The sequence below is a fragment of the Diabrotica undecimpunctata genome, chromosome 3, assembly GCF_040954645.1.
Source record: "Diabrotica undecimpunctata isolate CICGRU chromosome 3, icDiaUnde3, whole genome shotgun sequence".
In the NCBI taxonomy this organism is placed as follows: Eukaryota; Metazoa; Arthropoda; class Insecta; order Coleoptera; family Chrysomelidae; genus Diabrotica; species Diabrotica undecimpunctata.
In genome coordinates, this window is record NC_092805.1 from 135,709,395 (window position 1) to 135,724,625 (window position 15,231).

The 15,231-nt window shown below is 32.4% G+C and overlaps 1 protein-coding gene, 1 long non-coding RNA gene and 5 other non-coding genes across 7 annotated transcripts in view; 4 read left to right on the top strand and 3 right to left on the bottom strand.

The window, feature by feature from the left end:
* The window catches only part of Ets65A (DNA-binding protein D-ETS-3), a 283,056-nt gene that overhangs the window by 174,269 nt on the left and 93,556 nt on the right, over positions 1-15,231 (top strand). The gene's annotated exons all lie outside the window — the stretch shown is intronic.
* TRNAI-AAU (transfer RNA isoleucine (anticodon AAU)) lies at positions 3,076-3,149 on the bottom strand. Its single transcript has one exon. It is a non-coding gene; the product is annotated as a tRNA-Ile (tRNA).
* TRNAI-AAU (transfer RNA isoleucine (anticodon AAU)) lies at positions 3,752-3,825 on the bottom strand. Its single transcript has one exon. It is a non-coding gene; the product is annotated as a tRNA-Ile (tRNA).
* On the bottom strand, positions 7,492-7,565 carry TRNAI-AAU (transfer RNA isoleucine (anticodon AAU)). Its single transcript has one exon. It is a non-coding gene; the product is annotated as a tRNA-Ile (tRNA).
* On the top strand, positions 9,402-9,475 carry TRNAI-AAU (transfer RNA isoleucine (anticodon AAU)). The gene has a single exon. It is a non-coding gene; the product is annotated as a tRNA-Ile (tRNA).
* LOC140436180 (uncharacterized) lies at positions 11,037-12,497 on the top strand. The gene is made up of 5 exons (XR_011950259.1): positions 11,037-11,532; positions 11,592-11,657; positions 11,745-11,817; positions 11,879-11,953; positions 12,346-12,497. It is a non-coding gene; the product is annotated as an uncharacterized lncRNA (long non-coding RNA).
* On the top strand, positions 14,857-14,930 carry TRNAI-AAU (transfer RNA isoleucine (anticodon AAU)). Its single transcript has one exon. It is a non-coding gene; the product is annotated as a tRNA-Ile (tRNA).

Sequence of the window (15,231 nt, forward strand, 5' to 3'; positions counted from 1 at the left end):
TTAAAAAACTTGAAGCATTTGAGATGTGGCTTTATAGAAGAATGCTGAGAATATCATGGACAGCAAAGATCACGAACGAGGAAGTTGTAGAAAAAATGAAGAAGGAACCAGAGATTGTGTTTACGATCAAACGCATAAAATTGCAATACCTGGGACACGTTATGAGAAATCAGTACCGTTACTCCCTGCTGCAGTCTATACTGCAAGGTAAAGTCAAAGTTAAGCGCGGACCCGGTAGAAGGAGAATATCATGGCTGCGGAATTTAAGAACATGGTTTAAGAAAACCTCAACGGAGCTGTTTCGAGCCGCAGCGAGCAAGGTCATGATTGCCAATATGATTTCCAACATCCGAAACGGATAGGAACCAGAAGAAGAAGAATTATAATTGTTGAGACTGTGTACTACATTTAATAATTTACCTATAATAAATATCAAAGTGAATATTGTTGTTGCATTAGCTCTATCTGATACGTTAGTGAATACAAAAGGAACTGGGGTCTGCTGTCAAAGGTATTTGTGAAATTCGTTGGGTTGAAAGGCATGAAGGTCATCTTCAGTTCCAGGGTGAATCAATCATCAAAATATATAACGCTCTTGAAACAATTTCTACGTGGAAGGATAGTAAAATGTCAGCTGATTTATTTACCCCTTTTAGACAATATCTTAACTGATTTAGAAGAACGACTTTGACCGAAAGTTACGAATCTATTTAATCTTCGAGTTATTTTACCTAAAACTGATAACACACCAGAAGATAAAGTTGTATTAAAAAAAATGTTGATACCTTCCAGGATATTATTGGACCATCTACTGCATATTCCACAGTAGAGTTTTCACTGTGGATTCAAAAGTGAAAAAGAGTCGTGCAAAATAATGGAAAACTTTCTGATTCTATTTTAGAAGTATTAGAAAACTGCGATATTCATATGTATCCAAATATCAGAATATTTCTACAAATATTAATTACACTGCCAGTCAGTGCAGCAACAGCAGAGCGTAATTTTTCTACGCTTAAGGGTCTAAAGACTTGGCGTAGAAATAGAACTTCGGAAGAAACTGGTTTAGTACTTATCAATGTGCATCCTAAAATTTCTCTAGATGTTGATGCAATCATAAAGCGATTTGCTAAATCGGATAGGCGAAAAGAATACATTTTATAAAATTATATAACATTAACTTGTCTCATTCTTATAGTATTTTCAATCACTAAACTTTCAATAAAAGAAAAATTTCAATACCGAATAAAAAAATATTTCACTCACTTGTAGGCCTAATATGCCTAATTATAGAAATAACAATTCTTAAATTATATTATGTTTTTTGTTGAATAAATTAATTGAAATAAAATGCTGTTTACATTTCTTCCTAAGGTTCCTTCTTCATTACGGAAGGGTGGCTATAACTACAGCAAATTTCTCTCTATCTTGAGCTGTTCTTAGTATCGAATGTGTGTCCATCTCTGTCTCGTCTCTTACATTGTTCAGTCAGGAGCATTTTTTCTTCCTGGACCTCTTTTTCCTTCTACTTTCCCTTTAATTATAAGACGTAGAAAGTTGTTTACAATATTTAGTTCTCTGTCAGTCCCCATTCTGCTCAGCACTTCGTTGTTGATCACGTGCTGTCCACGAAATCTTTAGCATCCTTCGAAAAACACATTTCAAAGGCTTCTATACGCCTCAAACTTGTAATTCCCAAAGTCCATGTTTCCACTCCGTATAGGAATACGGAATAAATTAATGTTTTTACAAATTGATATCGGATATCCAACGATAAGATATAGAGTTTATTAGGACTGTTTAATACATTCATTAATGTTTACACTTACATTGAATTATTGCATTTAAATTACTTAACTTTGGTTTATACTTATTTATTCTTGGTTTGTTCTTGATTTTGTAGTCATAGGATAGGTGGGTTTAAATTAATGGTGTTTAAAATATCTAGTTTAAATTGACAGTCCTTGATTTTTCGGTATTTATATTTTTAAAACTCTCCTTTGGTTTAATAGTCTTGTACACTTGATTTTACTGTCATCGAGTATGTGGGTTTAAATTATTTATTTTTTCGTTTAAGTTTAAGACCCCTTAATGTTATACCCTTCTTTGCACCCGTAGGGTATTTGGGTTTTAATAACTTCTCATTGGTTTAATATATCGCTTAAAATAATTATTGAGAAAATGCAAGTGCAAAAATCTAAATCCTATATCAAAATCATCCTCAAGACCCATGACCTCCCCCGACAAAAATTTCTGGATCCGCCACTGGCTGTTGTGTGATTATCATTTGACGTTAAACATACCCTAATCATCTTTTCTCATAGTGAATGTGAAGTAGTACCACATAAATTTTGGACCATGTTTTCTTCAATCTAACTTTTATAACCTGTAAAGTTGTTCATCCTGAAATAGTCGTAGCCTCGCAATCCGAAAGTCTCTTGTCTGTTAGCTTCCAGAATATTTTAGCTCAGGAAATGCCATCATTTTTGTATAATTTTTATTGTGTTGGAGAAGGTATTTTCATTAGTATCGTCAAAAAAATTTTTAGGACATTTGATTCCTGAATGCCTCTTCTATCAGCATCATACACAGCATGATTTGACCAACACACAAAACGACGGGAAACCAAAGTAGACATAACCCCGCACCCAATTACATTTTTGTGTAAATGACAGGATCGCTACTTAAGGCCTGCCATTACGGTCAGCCATTGATTTATTGATCCTATTAAGCCACCATCGAGTTAGATTTTCTATGCCACTATGAGTCACGTAAAATGTTATATATAAGGTACAAAATATGCCATCCACAATAAATTTAAAAATTAAATTTAAACACTGTATTTTCTGCAAGCGGTAGTTCAAGACGTAATGCACGGAAAACCTCTTGTATATTATTATGATATTTTATTTTATTGTAATGTTGTGCTCCTTCAGTATACGACTGTTCAAAGTGACCTAAAGAAAACATGAATTGTAGAAATATTTCTGTTAATTTAGGTTTGGAAAATTTATTGATTATTGTGAAATTAATTTTATAAACTATCCACTGATTCTTTAATTAATAAATAAAAAATTCTGGCCCATGGGGGGATCGAACCCACGACCTTCGCGTTATTAGCACGACGCTCTAACCATCTGAGCTAATGGGCCATATAATTTATGCGAAATTACTATATCTCGCAAATACGAGGGTAGCCAAAAATATATTGTTACAATTATTATTATACAGATACATACTAATGCAATAATAAAACTATAAAGTATGGCAGAAGTATAGAAAATAACTAAAAAATATAACACCGAACTATTAAGTACTGAAATTGACTTTTGTAAGAGAGCCGGAAGCATATCTCGGTACATTAGAAATAACGATATTGGGAGACAAATGGGAGTACGAAAGGAATATAATAGGAGACATAGAAAAACAGCAACTTGTATGGTACGGACAAGTCAGACACCAGAATCCAAAAAAATAGACTGCACCTCAGAGGAACGAAAACGATGAAAACCGAGAACAACATGGATAAAAAACATCACCAAGGCGATATCTTAAAAAAATCTTAGGGAAGAAGACTTCCAAAATAGGAAGAATATATATATATATATATATATATATATATATATATATATATATATATATATATATATATATATATATATATATATATATACACTTTTAACCATTTTAATTTACACTGTTTACTAATAATTTTAACATAAACTTGCTTTACAACCATGTTCAATAAAAGAATTGGCCCATGGGGGGATCGAACCCACGACCTTCGCGTTATTAGCACGACGCTCTAACCAACTGAGCTAATGGGCCAGATACTGTGTTTAAAATAATTACAGTTGGCAAATACGGGGGTAGTTAAAAATGTTATTTTGATCTATTTATTAAATAATATATCTAATATACAGTAATTAAAAAGAGAAAGCTAGTCTGACTAGTATACATAATCAGAATGAGTTGAAAAAGGTTTTGAAACAGTTTTCCTGTGAAATATCTAGGTTAAATATTATGTTTATATGTAATTACTATTTAAATGGGAATAAGCCATAATTAAAGGTTAAAGTACGTTTATTGACGTTTCAATTTCCACTTCGGAAATCGTTCTCAAAATACAAACAGTAGTGTTTGTATTTTAAACACAAAAAACTTCCATCCATGCGGAACTTTTTTTACTTAGTAGAGGAAAGTAGCCTAATTTCGGATAGTGTCTTAATTTCGGATAGCGGTGTATCTAAAAAAGTTTCTTTATTTGCGAACAGAAACCTATACGTATGTCACGCTGAATACCACAGAGAACATTATCTTAAATTGTTTAGGTAGCAGAGCTGCTCCCCGTTAGATGGCAGTGCCGAAACCACCAAACGTTATCGTGCAGTTTTTTTTCGGTCGTATTTCAAAGCCTATTTTTTCGTGTTTTTATTCCTGTTTGAAGTTTGATCTTTTGGCAGGGGTAAGCTAGAAACCTGTTTTATTTGATTTTAGCAGATTTTAATCACATATAAATTAGAGAGCCCTAACCTTAAAAATAAAAAATTCCTAATTTCGGATAGTACAAGTCCCATAATTTCGGATATCCGAAATTAGGAACCTTAAATTGATGATCATGTTTGCATAAAAACTTTTGTTTCTTTTCAGAAGAAAATGCCAAAAACAAGTAAAAAACATAAACAATGGGATCCAGACCGAATGATACGTGCTATCCGTGCCGTCAGGGGAAAGGAAATGGGGTATCTTAAAGCCTCGAAGTTATTTGCTGTTCCGAAATCAACTCTGGAAGATTATGTTAAGCAAGAAAATAAAACTCCGGAGCAGTTGGTTGCTGTTAAAATTGGAAGAAGACCAGTACTTTCTGCAGAAATGGAAGCAGATTTAGTCTCGTATTGTCTAGAAATGGACCGGCGATTTTACGGAATTGGGACCGCTGATATCAAGAGACTTGCATATCAAATAGCTTTACGAAATGGTCTTCGTCATCCATTTGCCCATGCCGAATCTGCCGGTAAAAAATGGTTAAGGGGATTTATGAGGCGAAACGCAGTTTTGTCCCTTAGAAAACCACAAGGAATCTCGAAAGCCCGAATTAAGGGATTTACCCCAGAAAATGTCAGCAGATTCTATGATCTTTTAGAAACGTCAATGGAAAAAGTTAACTTCAACCCCGCAAGAGTTTATAACGTTGATGAAAGCGGCATAACAACGGTTCAGTCCAAGAATACTCGTGTTATAACATTAAAAGGAAAAAAACAGGTTGGATCTGTTACCGCGACTGAAAGAGGCGCATTAGTTACTGTTGTATTTTGTATGAATGCTGCTGGTGGGTTTGTCCCTCCATTATTCGTGTTTCCAAGAAAGAACATGAAAGTGGAATTATTAGATGGATCGCCGCCTGGCTCTATTGCAGCTTGCCATCCATCAGGTTGGATTCAGCAGCACATTTTTTCCCAATGGCTACAGCATTTCGTAGCTCACGTGAAACCATCCCGTGAAGACCCAGTGCTGCTTATTCTTGATGGTCACTACAGCCACACAAGAAATATAGATGTGATAGAAGCAGGACGTGCAAATTTCGTTACAATTTTGTGTATCCCGCTGCACAGTTCACACAAACTACAACCTCTAGATTTGTCTTTTATGTCACCATTTAAAACATATTATTCGCAACAAATTGAGATGTGGTTAAGGCAAAATCCTGGACGCACCATAAACTCGTATCAAATTTGTAAGCTTATGTGCCCGGCATATTTGAAAAGTGCTACTGCAGAAATTTCCGCGAATGGTTTTCGCAAATCTGGAATATATCCTTTTAATAAAAATAACTTTTCTGATCACGATTTTATAATGGAGAGACAAAGAGAAAGAACACCACCACCCATAAATCAAAATCATGGGGAAGTATTACCAACAAGAGGTCAGTCAAGACCAGAACCACAAAGCATTATCGAAAGAACACCTCCAAAACATAACTTAACAAATAAATCATCCAATGGAAATGCAACTGAAACTACGGCAACTATGATAAGAGCTGAGGATATTAGTCCACTGCCTTCTTGCAGTTATACCTCACAAACAAACAAACAAAAAAATCCTCGAAAAGGTTCTAGTTGGATAATAACTAGTACACCTTATAAAGATGAACTTGAACGAAGTGTAGCCGAACAAGAAAGAAAAAAGTCTTTGAAAGAAAAGAAACCAAAAATAAGCAACGAATTAAATCAAGTCAACAGAAAAAAAACTCCACGCCAAAAAAAGCAAAAGAAAAAAATTGAATCGAGTAGTAGTGACACTTCACATCCTGGTGATGACCTTATTTTGGATGATGATTCTGATATGGATGTAGACGATGAAGATGGAGACACAGAATGTATGTTTTGTGACAGTTTATATTCCGAAGATACACACGGTGAGAAGTGGATAAGGTGTATAAAGTGCTTCAAGTGGTGTCATGAGATGTGCGCCAATGCTGATAAGAAGAAAACCTATATTTGCGACTTTTGTCAAGATGTGTAACTATTCTTATGATGAACAAAATGGTGTCTTAATTTCGGATAGGGTATCCGAAATTAGGAGCCCTAAAATTTTTGACATACAAAAGCACTAATTTTATTGAACAATATTTTTTGTAAAAAAGATTTTCAATAAATTGTCTATGATAATAAAATTAGTTTCTATATTACTCTGCAAGTACTCTTGAGTAGATAAAAGTTTAAAATGTGTTATTAGGTGAAAAATATGACACTAATTGTAAATGGTATCCGAAATTAGGCTACTTTCCCTTACACCCGTGCTTAACGTGTTAAACCGTATGAACAAAATATGTACAGATTTTGACAGAGTACCAAAAAAAAATAAGTAGAAGAATAACTTTGAAAAAATGAAGAGCTTTACATATCTTGTATCGCTAGTCACATCAGACAACCACAGTAATGAAGATGTCAAAGAAAGAATCCATATTATCAAGAAAAACAAAGTGTTAATTGTATAAAACGTATACAATATAATTATAAGGCCCAGTTTTCACATAGAGATCAGAAACACGGACATTTTCAAACAACGAAAAAAAATTGACACTATTTGGAAAAACTATTGGCAACATGTGAAGAAAAATATTAAAGCGCACTCAATATTGTTTCGAACTCTGCACAGTTTATTTGGAACCAAAAATCTTTATATTTATAAAGACTGGTCTGTTTCGCATGCAGGACAATGAAATACCAAAGAAACTAACCAAACAGACGTCAATAAGAAAAAGGTTAACGGTGAGACTCATATATGCGGCACAAATAGAACAAGACCTGAAAGTTCTAAATATAACCAACTGAATAAACAAAGTGCATAAGAAGTCTGAATGAAGAAACATCTTAAAGTAGGCCAAGACTTAGAAAAAGCTGTCGAGCAAAACTTGACAATGAATTTACACACGAATAGTGTTTACGAATATAAACATTTTCACGAACTTAACACCAACTTTAATAAAAGAGTTGGCCCATGGGGGGATCGAACCCACGACCTTCGCGTTATTAGCACGACGCTCTAACCAACTGAGCTAATTGGCCATGTTTATTAATATCAAAGTAGAAAAAATTTTGAAAATAGATATATATTTTATAACAAGATTATATTATATTTCTCTTTCTAAAATTATAACAACAATAATATATGTATTGTTTCTAGAATATGCCGGATAATCAATAGCATTATGGCCACAAGATAGCGATGATAGTTCATTAGACTCTATTTCCCAACATTATTAGGTAATGATAAATTTCTGCAAGATACTTTAAGTGTTAACGTAATCGCAAGGTCAAGAAGAGAAATGATAGAAGCATTCAATCAAATAGGACGAGCAGTACAGAATAGTGGCTTTAAAATTTATAAGGCTAAAAGAAAAAATATGCATGCAAGTAAAAACGCAGAAATAAGGCAGCCACAAAATATAACACTGACAGGAGAATACAACATTGAGGGGTTAAATCTGGTAATAACATTGCAGAATAAGCGAAGATGCCAATATGCATTACCAATAAGTGTTACCATGGTTTAATTAGGTCACTAAGACCTGTAATAATACCAGTATTCACAGCATTCATTAAAATATCAAACCGCTGCGTTGAATGAGACATATGGGAAAAATGGAAGAAGACGACATACCACACAAAATAAGGAAACCAGTGCTAGTGGGAAAGGGAACCAGAGGAAGACCGATGCTGAGATACGTCTAAGAAATAGAACATAATAATAAAAATGATGAATAAACTTAAAAAAATAAAAAATTGTAAAAAAGCATAAAACAGATTAGAAAGGAGGGGAGTTCTGCAGCAGGTCAATAACTCTTAATGCACATATCTGAAACAGTTTCATAAAATTCGAAATAAATAATCTTGGAAGAAATACCATAGTGTCAAGACTAAAAAGAAACATGCAAAAGAAATAAGCGCTCGAAATAGTGTCACGTAATTAATAATTGACATGATTACCATATTACCGTGCAATTAAATAAGCACACAGATAAGACGAATGCAAAAAGGGAAATGGTCAAAAAAATTTCTAATTAAGAATGTCAGGGAACAGAAATATGACAGTTTCTGGCTACTGTACCCGCTAACAAATAAGATACGTGAAAAATAAAAATAATCTAGTTAAAGAAAATTTTTAAATCATGAATGTGTTGCTTATGTGAATCCATTTTAAAAGAGATAAAAAAGAAATAAATTAGACTTACTCACAATCAGTTTAATTTTACTACCTAAGACGACCGGTTTCGCTTTCTAAAATTTGCAAAGCATCATCAGGTCAGTGGTACAAAGTAAATTAAATGCTGAAATTATAAAAAGCCCATATTAGGGTGCTGTCTTATAAGGATATAGATCAAAAAAAGTTATAGATCAAAAAAAGGTTTTAGTAATCATGCCAATATAACATGTCTGTGTTAATTAATATGCATAAATTGCATTAGCAGACAGAGTAACAACCCACAAATTGGTAAGAGAAAAAAATCTGTTGAATTGTAACAAATTAGAAATAAACAAAATACTACTTACAAGATTACTATTAGATACTACTTCTAGTAGTAGTAAAATTAAACTGATTGTGAGTAAGTCTAATTTATTTCTTTTTTACCTCTTTTAAAATTTTTAAAATTGGTATGTGTAGAGAAAACAAACGTAAATACGGAATATCAATATTATTAAAATCATCATCGGTAAAATTTTACCTATGATGAAATATAGCTATAAAATAGCTATAGAATAGAATAAAGCTATTGAACGATCGATGTTACGAATAACTTTTTATTCCGATTATACATCTACTATTACGATTATATTATACGATTATATTTGTGATAACCCTTGTATATTAAAACTAAAAAAATAACTATCAATGATACAGACGGCCCATTAGCTCAGTTGGTTAGAGCGTCGTGCTAATAACGCGAAGGTCGTGGGTTCGATCCCCCCATGGGCCAAGTCTTTTATTGAACGCAGAAATTATAATTTATAATATAAAATAAATATCATGTTTCTTCAAACGTCAAATAATGATGACATTACTTATCTAACTTGATCCTGTCAAAGTTTGATGTCTCCGCCGGCAGCAGTTTTTTTTTCATTTCTTTACGGCAGAGGGAAAAATGTTGTCATGGCAACAATATGAAACATGTCACAAAGCAACAATACAAATATCATTAACAACAATAATTAAACATCATTTTTATTTATAGTAATATTAAAAGTACAATTAGTTAATGAGGCATTTTCAAAATTGAAACCGTGCAAAAATGTTTCCGACTCTTGATACGCATTGGTAATTGTTGATGATACTGATAGTCGAGAACAACTTTCAGCAATCATTCCCGATATTGGCGAATCATGAGGGTTTAAAATTTTTTGAGCATTATCGTTCTTATTTCTTATTGAATCCTCTATATATCCTTTCGCAACCGTGCTTGATTTCCAGCCCCCATGTCATTTGGGGCATTCTAGATTTCCGCCTCCATCAATTAAAAGTGTTGCTGAAGTTCGTCGTAAAGAGTGACCCGTGTATGCGCTTGCATCGTTTAAATTTAAATAACTAGCTACTTTTTGGACTACTGCGCTGATCGAATGTATTCCCATAACGCTTCGGTAACACTTTCCATTTTGGTACTTGATAAACAATCGGTTTTCTGTGAAATTTTCAGGCCGCAGTGATGCATACTTTTTATACAGTTTAATGTAGTTTTGACCAATTATCGTAAAAGATCTAATTTTTTGTGTTTTACTGTCTGGGATTTTGATAATTATTACATTTTCTTTATCCTCAATGTCCACAGTCTTCATTTTTACTATTTCGTCGCATCGACAGGCGCCGGTAACCCCAATTAACAAAACAATCTGAAATATTTTTATAATTTTGTAGAGTATACTACATGCTTTGCAATATATTTTTTTTTACCTTTAATCCTAAATACAACTTATCTGGCGCTTCAAACAAAAATTTATCAAACTCGTCTTTAGTGAAAACTTTGACTTCTTTGCAGTATATCCTTCGCTTGTTTTTTTCAGAAAGGCACGTAACTTTAAAAATTTGCTTATATCCACATTTTTTCTAATACCTAACTCGGATTTTATCATAGAGTATCGTGACCACATTGTAGAAGATTTTTATTTATTTTCATTTTCCATTATATTAAAATATGCCAGTAAAACGTCTTCGGTAACTTGCCGTACTCCTCTTGTATCGCACCACTCTTGGAAGTGCTTGTACTCTAACCGATACTTTATTCCGGACTTGGAGGGCCCCAAACGTGCTACTGCATCATTAGCCGCGGACTTAATTTCGTTTAGGTTTTCCATTTTCGCACTAAATTTGCGCTTGCGGTTGCAACCACAGACCACTAATAACTAGACGTTTCACGTAGGTAACTCAAGGTCAAACTAAAGTAAATGTCATTTGTAGTACCGATACAAATCTTCAGATGTCGCTTTACTTTGTCTTTACCTTTACTCTGCAGTTTAGGTTTAGAACACAACTAAAAATTATAATTGTCAATCGCTAATTGTCAGTAATTGATTAGCGTCTATATAGTCAGATTTTGATTTGAATTTGATGGTTATTATTGCAAAGAAATTAAACTAAACTTGGTTTAATATCTCTGGGTTATTGTTAGCATTAATCTCAAATTAGTTTGCAAATTACAAACCACCTACCTCAGTGATCTGTGTTTTAAATGTTCGTGGCGGTGTTCAAACAGTATTTTGCAGATTAATAATAATTAGTTAAATATGGTTTTTCACAATAAATGTTGTATCCTACAATGTACCAATTCGTCATCAATTAGACATGCCTTTCCAAATCCTGATAAAGACATTATACGATTTAGGAAGTGGCTTAGTGTTATAAAAAATCCTAATTAAGATATGATGAATTCCAGTACAGTTTTTAAAACAAAACGAATCTGCCACAGACACTTTGAAGATAAGTTTGTTTCTTCATGGAGCCATAAATTGTATAAAAATGCAATTCCTAGCTTACATTTGTATGGTGAGTCACATAAATATTTGATATTAGAGAAGGAATAACTGATTGATGATTGATTTTAGATTCTTGTTCTAATTTACATCCCAGAAGTATTTCAATGTTGAGTGTGGAAGCAAATGTAACCGAAAGTAAGTAACCCTAATATGTAATTAATAAAAATTATTTTACTTGAAGTGAATCATGGTATAAATTATTATATTAACTTTTTGTTTTAGTTGAGAGTCCTTCAACAAAGTAGAGATGCACAATCTACACACATGTTTCAATCATTTGAGATACCCCATTGTAGTAAGTATTACGAAGATAACAATAATTTTCAAATTGGTTACTATTTTATGAAACTTTTTAGTTGCCGAACACAATGATGCACAGTTACCAAACAAAGAAATTTTAATACAAACTGATGAGAGTAAGGATTTAAAAGGTAATTGTAGTTAAAATTTTATATTTTGTATTGTCATCAGCAGATTTGTAAATATTCTCTAATATGATTAACTATAAAATTAACAGTTTGCTTAACATTCTGGTAGTGATACTAGAGTTTTTAAGTTTAGTTGCCTCAGTGTCATAGACCAGCTGGGGCTAAAAACTAGAAATAGGAGCTTGTCTGTGTTTATAATCTCCCATTGCTAAAATCTAACAAAGATATATGAAGGTACTGAAACATTCTAGTACTTACAATAAATGGTTTAATACATCAAAAAACAGTCTACCAAGTCTCTCACTCAGTAATGCCACTACACGAAGGTTAATATAATGAATCGATTTTGCCTTGTAAGGATTGAATAAAGAAATTAACATCACATTTATTTTTAGGTGTTGCCCTTAAGAATATCACACCACTGAAAATATTGCAGCAGTGTAATATATCAAGAGGTACAATTACCCCTAAAAAGAAAAAATTATATGGAGCATTAAAACAATTACACCACAAATACTCTTTGGAAAGAAATATCTGTTCCATAGTATCCTATTTATTTCCATAATTGGTCATCTTAATACCAGTCATTAATTTGTATTCATGCTTGTATAGTGTGTATTATGTGCTCTTTTAGTTTGAGTTACATTTATATTTAATGATTTGTAAAAAATCACAAAGTCAGATCGGGTTTTTATGTAATAAATGTACCAGTGATGCTATGTATGTACCAAATGAGGTCTATCAAGCACTACACAATAATCTTTATACTGCCACTGTTTTCTGTGACTATTCCAAAGCTTTTGATTGTGTAAATCACGACATTTTGATAAAAAAAAACAAAATTTCTATGGAATTCGAGGTGTTTCTTTGAATTGGTTCCAATCTTACTTAGGGAATAGGAAATAACTAGTTCTAGCAAATGATACAGCTTCTAGTCACAAGTATGTGGAGTACCACAAGGTTCAGTATTGGGTCCTCTACTTTTCCTTATCTTTATAAATCACATCACCAACTTAAAACCGATGGAAACATTTTTCTTTTTGCTGATGATACCAGTATTACCTGGAGAAACTCTAATATTGCAATTCTTCATGCAACTATAACTTCTGATCTATTTAAAATAAAAACCTAGTCAGACTCTAATTTACTCTCTTTTAACGTGGATAAGACAGTAGCATTATCCTATAAAGCTCTTCACTCCTTGCTTCTTAATAATAGCCAGATCAGTATCATTGATTCTGTAAAATTTCTTGGTATTTTTATAGTCAGCAACCTTAAATGGTCCCTTCATATTTATTTGTTAAGTAACAAACTAGCCTCAGCCTGCTATGCAATAAGATCTGTTTTGAAGAAAATTAATTTAGCATCTTCCAAAATAACATATTTTTCTTTGTTCGAGTCTCATCTTCGATATGGTCTTCTTTTTTTGGGGTTCTAGAACAGCTGCCCAATCTGACAGTTGTTTTTAAATTACAAACAAAAAAAGAGCAATACGGTATCTTTTTGTTCTCGGTAGAATAACATATTGCAGAAGATACTTAAAAAATCACAGGATTTTAAGTCTTCCTTCTTTATATATTTTAGAAACTGTTTGCTTAATTCGTAAACGCCTACATGTTTTTTCAGCAAGACCTAATCATGGCTACTCCACCAGAAATTCAACCTTTAATGCGTATTTACTGATCCCTTCCACTGCGTTAGTAAAGAAATCTATATTATATTCAGTAAAAAGATCATACAATCATCTCCCTTTGCAACTTATATCTGCAACTTCTTTCCTTAAGTTCCGTAAAAGAACAAAAACCTATCTATCTAAAAGACCATATTATTCAGTAAAAGAGTTTCTTAACGAATAGCTTTATGTACAAGTAACTAAAGTATTTGTATAAATATATATTTGAGTATCACATGCAGAAACTTAAACGTATTAGTTCGTAAGGATTTATTATGCAATTTACAATTTATTTAAATTTTGCAATAAATTGTGTATTTTATTATCTTTTATTTTGTGATATTGACGATTTATGTAATTTCAGTAAATTTGAAATTGTTATTTTTCTGACTTTTTGTAAGCTTTGTCCATAAAATTGTACAATTTTCAGTGGTAATAAAGCATATTTCTATTCTATTCTAAATTTATATACAAAGTTGTTTTACATGTATTAAATAAATAAATAAATTATATTTTGTCTTATTTTTTCGTAAACGGTATTGTGTATATTTGAATTTAAAAATAATTTGCACATTTTAAAATTTCAAATACATTTTTTTTTTCAAATATACCAAATTATATTTAAATATTTTAAGCTTTATTTAAATTTTCCCACCAAAATTAAATTTTGAATTTCCCGCGTAATTTATCGCTTGAATTAGTTCCGATACAAATCTCTTGGAGCGCTGAATTTCATATCCAACTAAAGTATTGTCGTGAAGCATCTAGAGGTTAGGTGATCTGTGGTTGCAACAACAATAAGCTGTCTTTAATAATTGCAAACAACTGTCAAACAACTGTAACCAGGGAGACGCAAATCCCACCGACGACTTAATTATTTTAATTTCCAACATCTAGACGACTTTGATAGTTGTCACAGTTAATTTTGAGTAAAAATAGCGTATGAATTGTACTATTTATGGTTGAAAATTGCTACGTTTGAAGAAAAAATAGTATACTTTATTCGGCTTCAGACTTTTCTTGACTTGCCCTCTATTACGCGCCCTCTTGTATCGGGCGCGTCAAGAAAAGTCATGCTTCTCCGCCTCATAAAGTAATATACTATTACGGCATGCATTTGATTCCTCAATACAGAAAAATAATTTTTTTTAAAATCCAGCTTATATATTTGTTAACAGTATATTTCTAGATACCCCTGTATTGCAAAATGTAATATATTTTTCAGCAAATGTATGGCCCATTAGCTCAGTTGGTTAGAGCGTCGTGCTAATAACGCGAAGGTCGTGGGTTCGATCCCCCCATGGGCCAATTTTTTATTAAAAAATAATTGTACTGTTTAGATTAAACCTAAACAATATCTACTATAACAGTAAGTAAATCTCTCACGAAATGATTCCACTAAGACGACATTGGGTGAGATTTGTATAATACCTGAACTTGTGAAGTTTTGAAAAACGTACTTGTGCAATTGAAAAAAGCAGTTTTAAATATTTTGTCGTTTGTAATCTGAAAGTCTAAATTCATTTCATATGCCTCAGATTTGTTTCCAAAACCCAACATTGAAATTTCATGTTATAGGTTTTAAAGATTAGGCTTTAACAATGAAAAT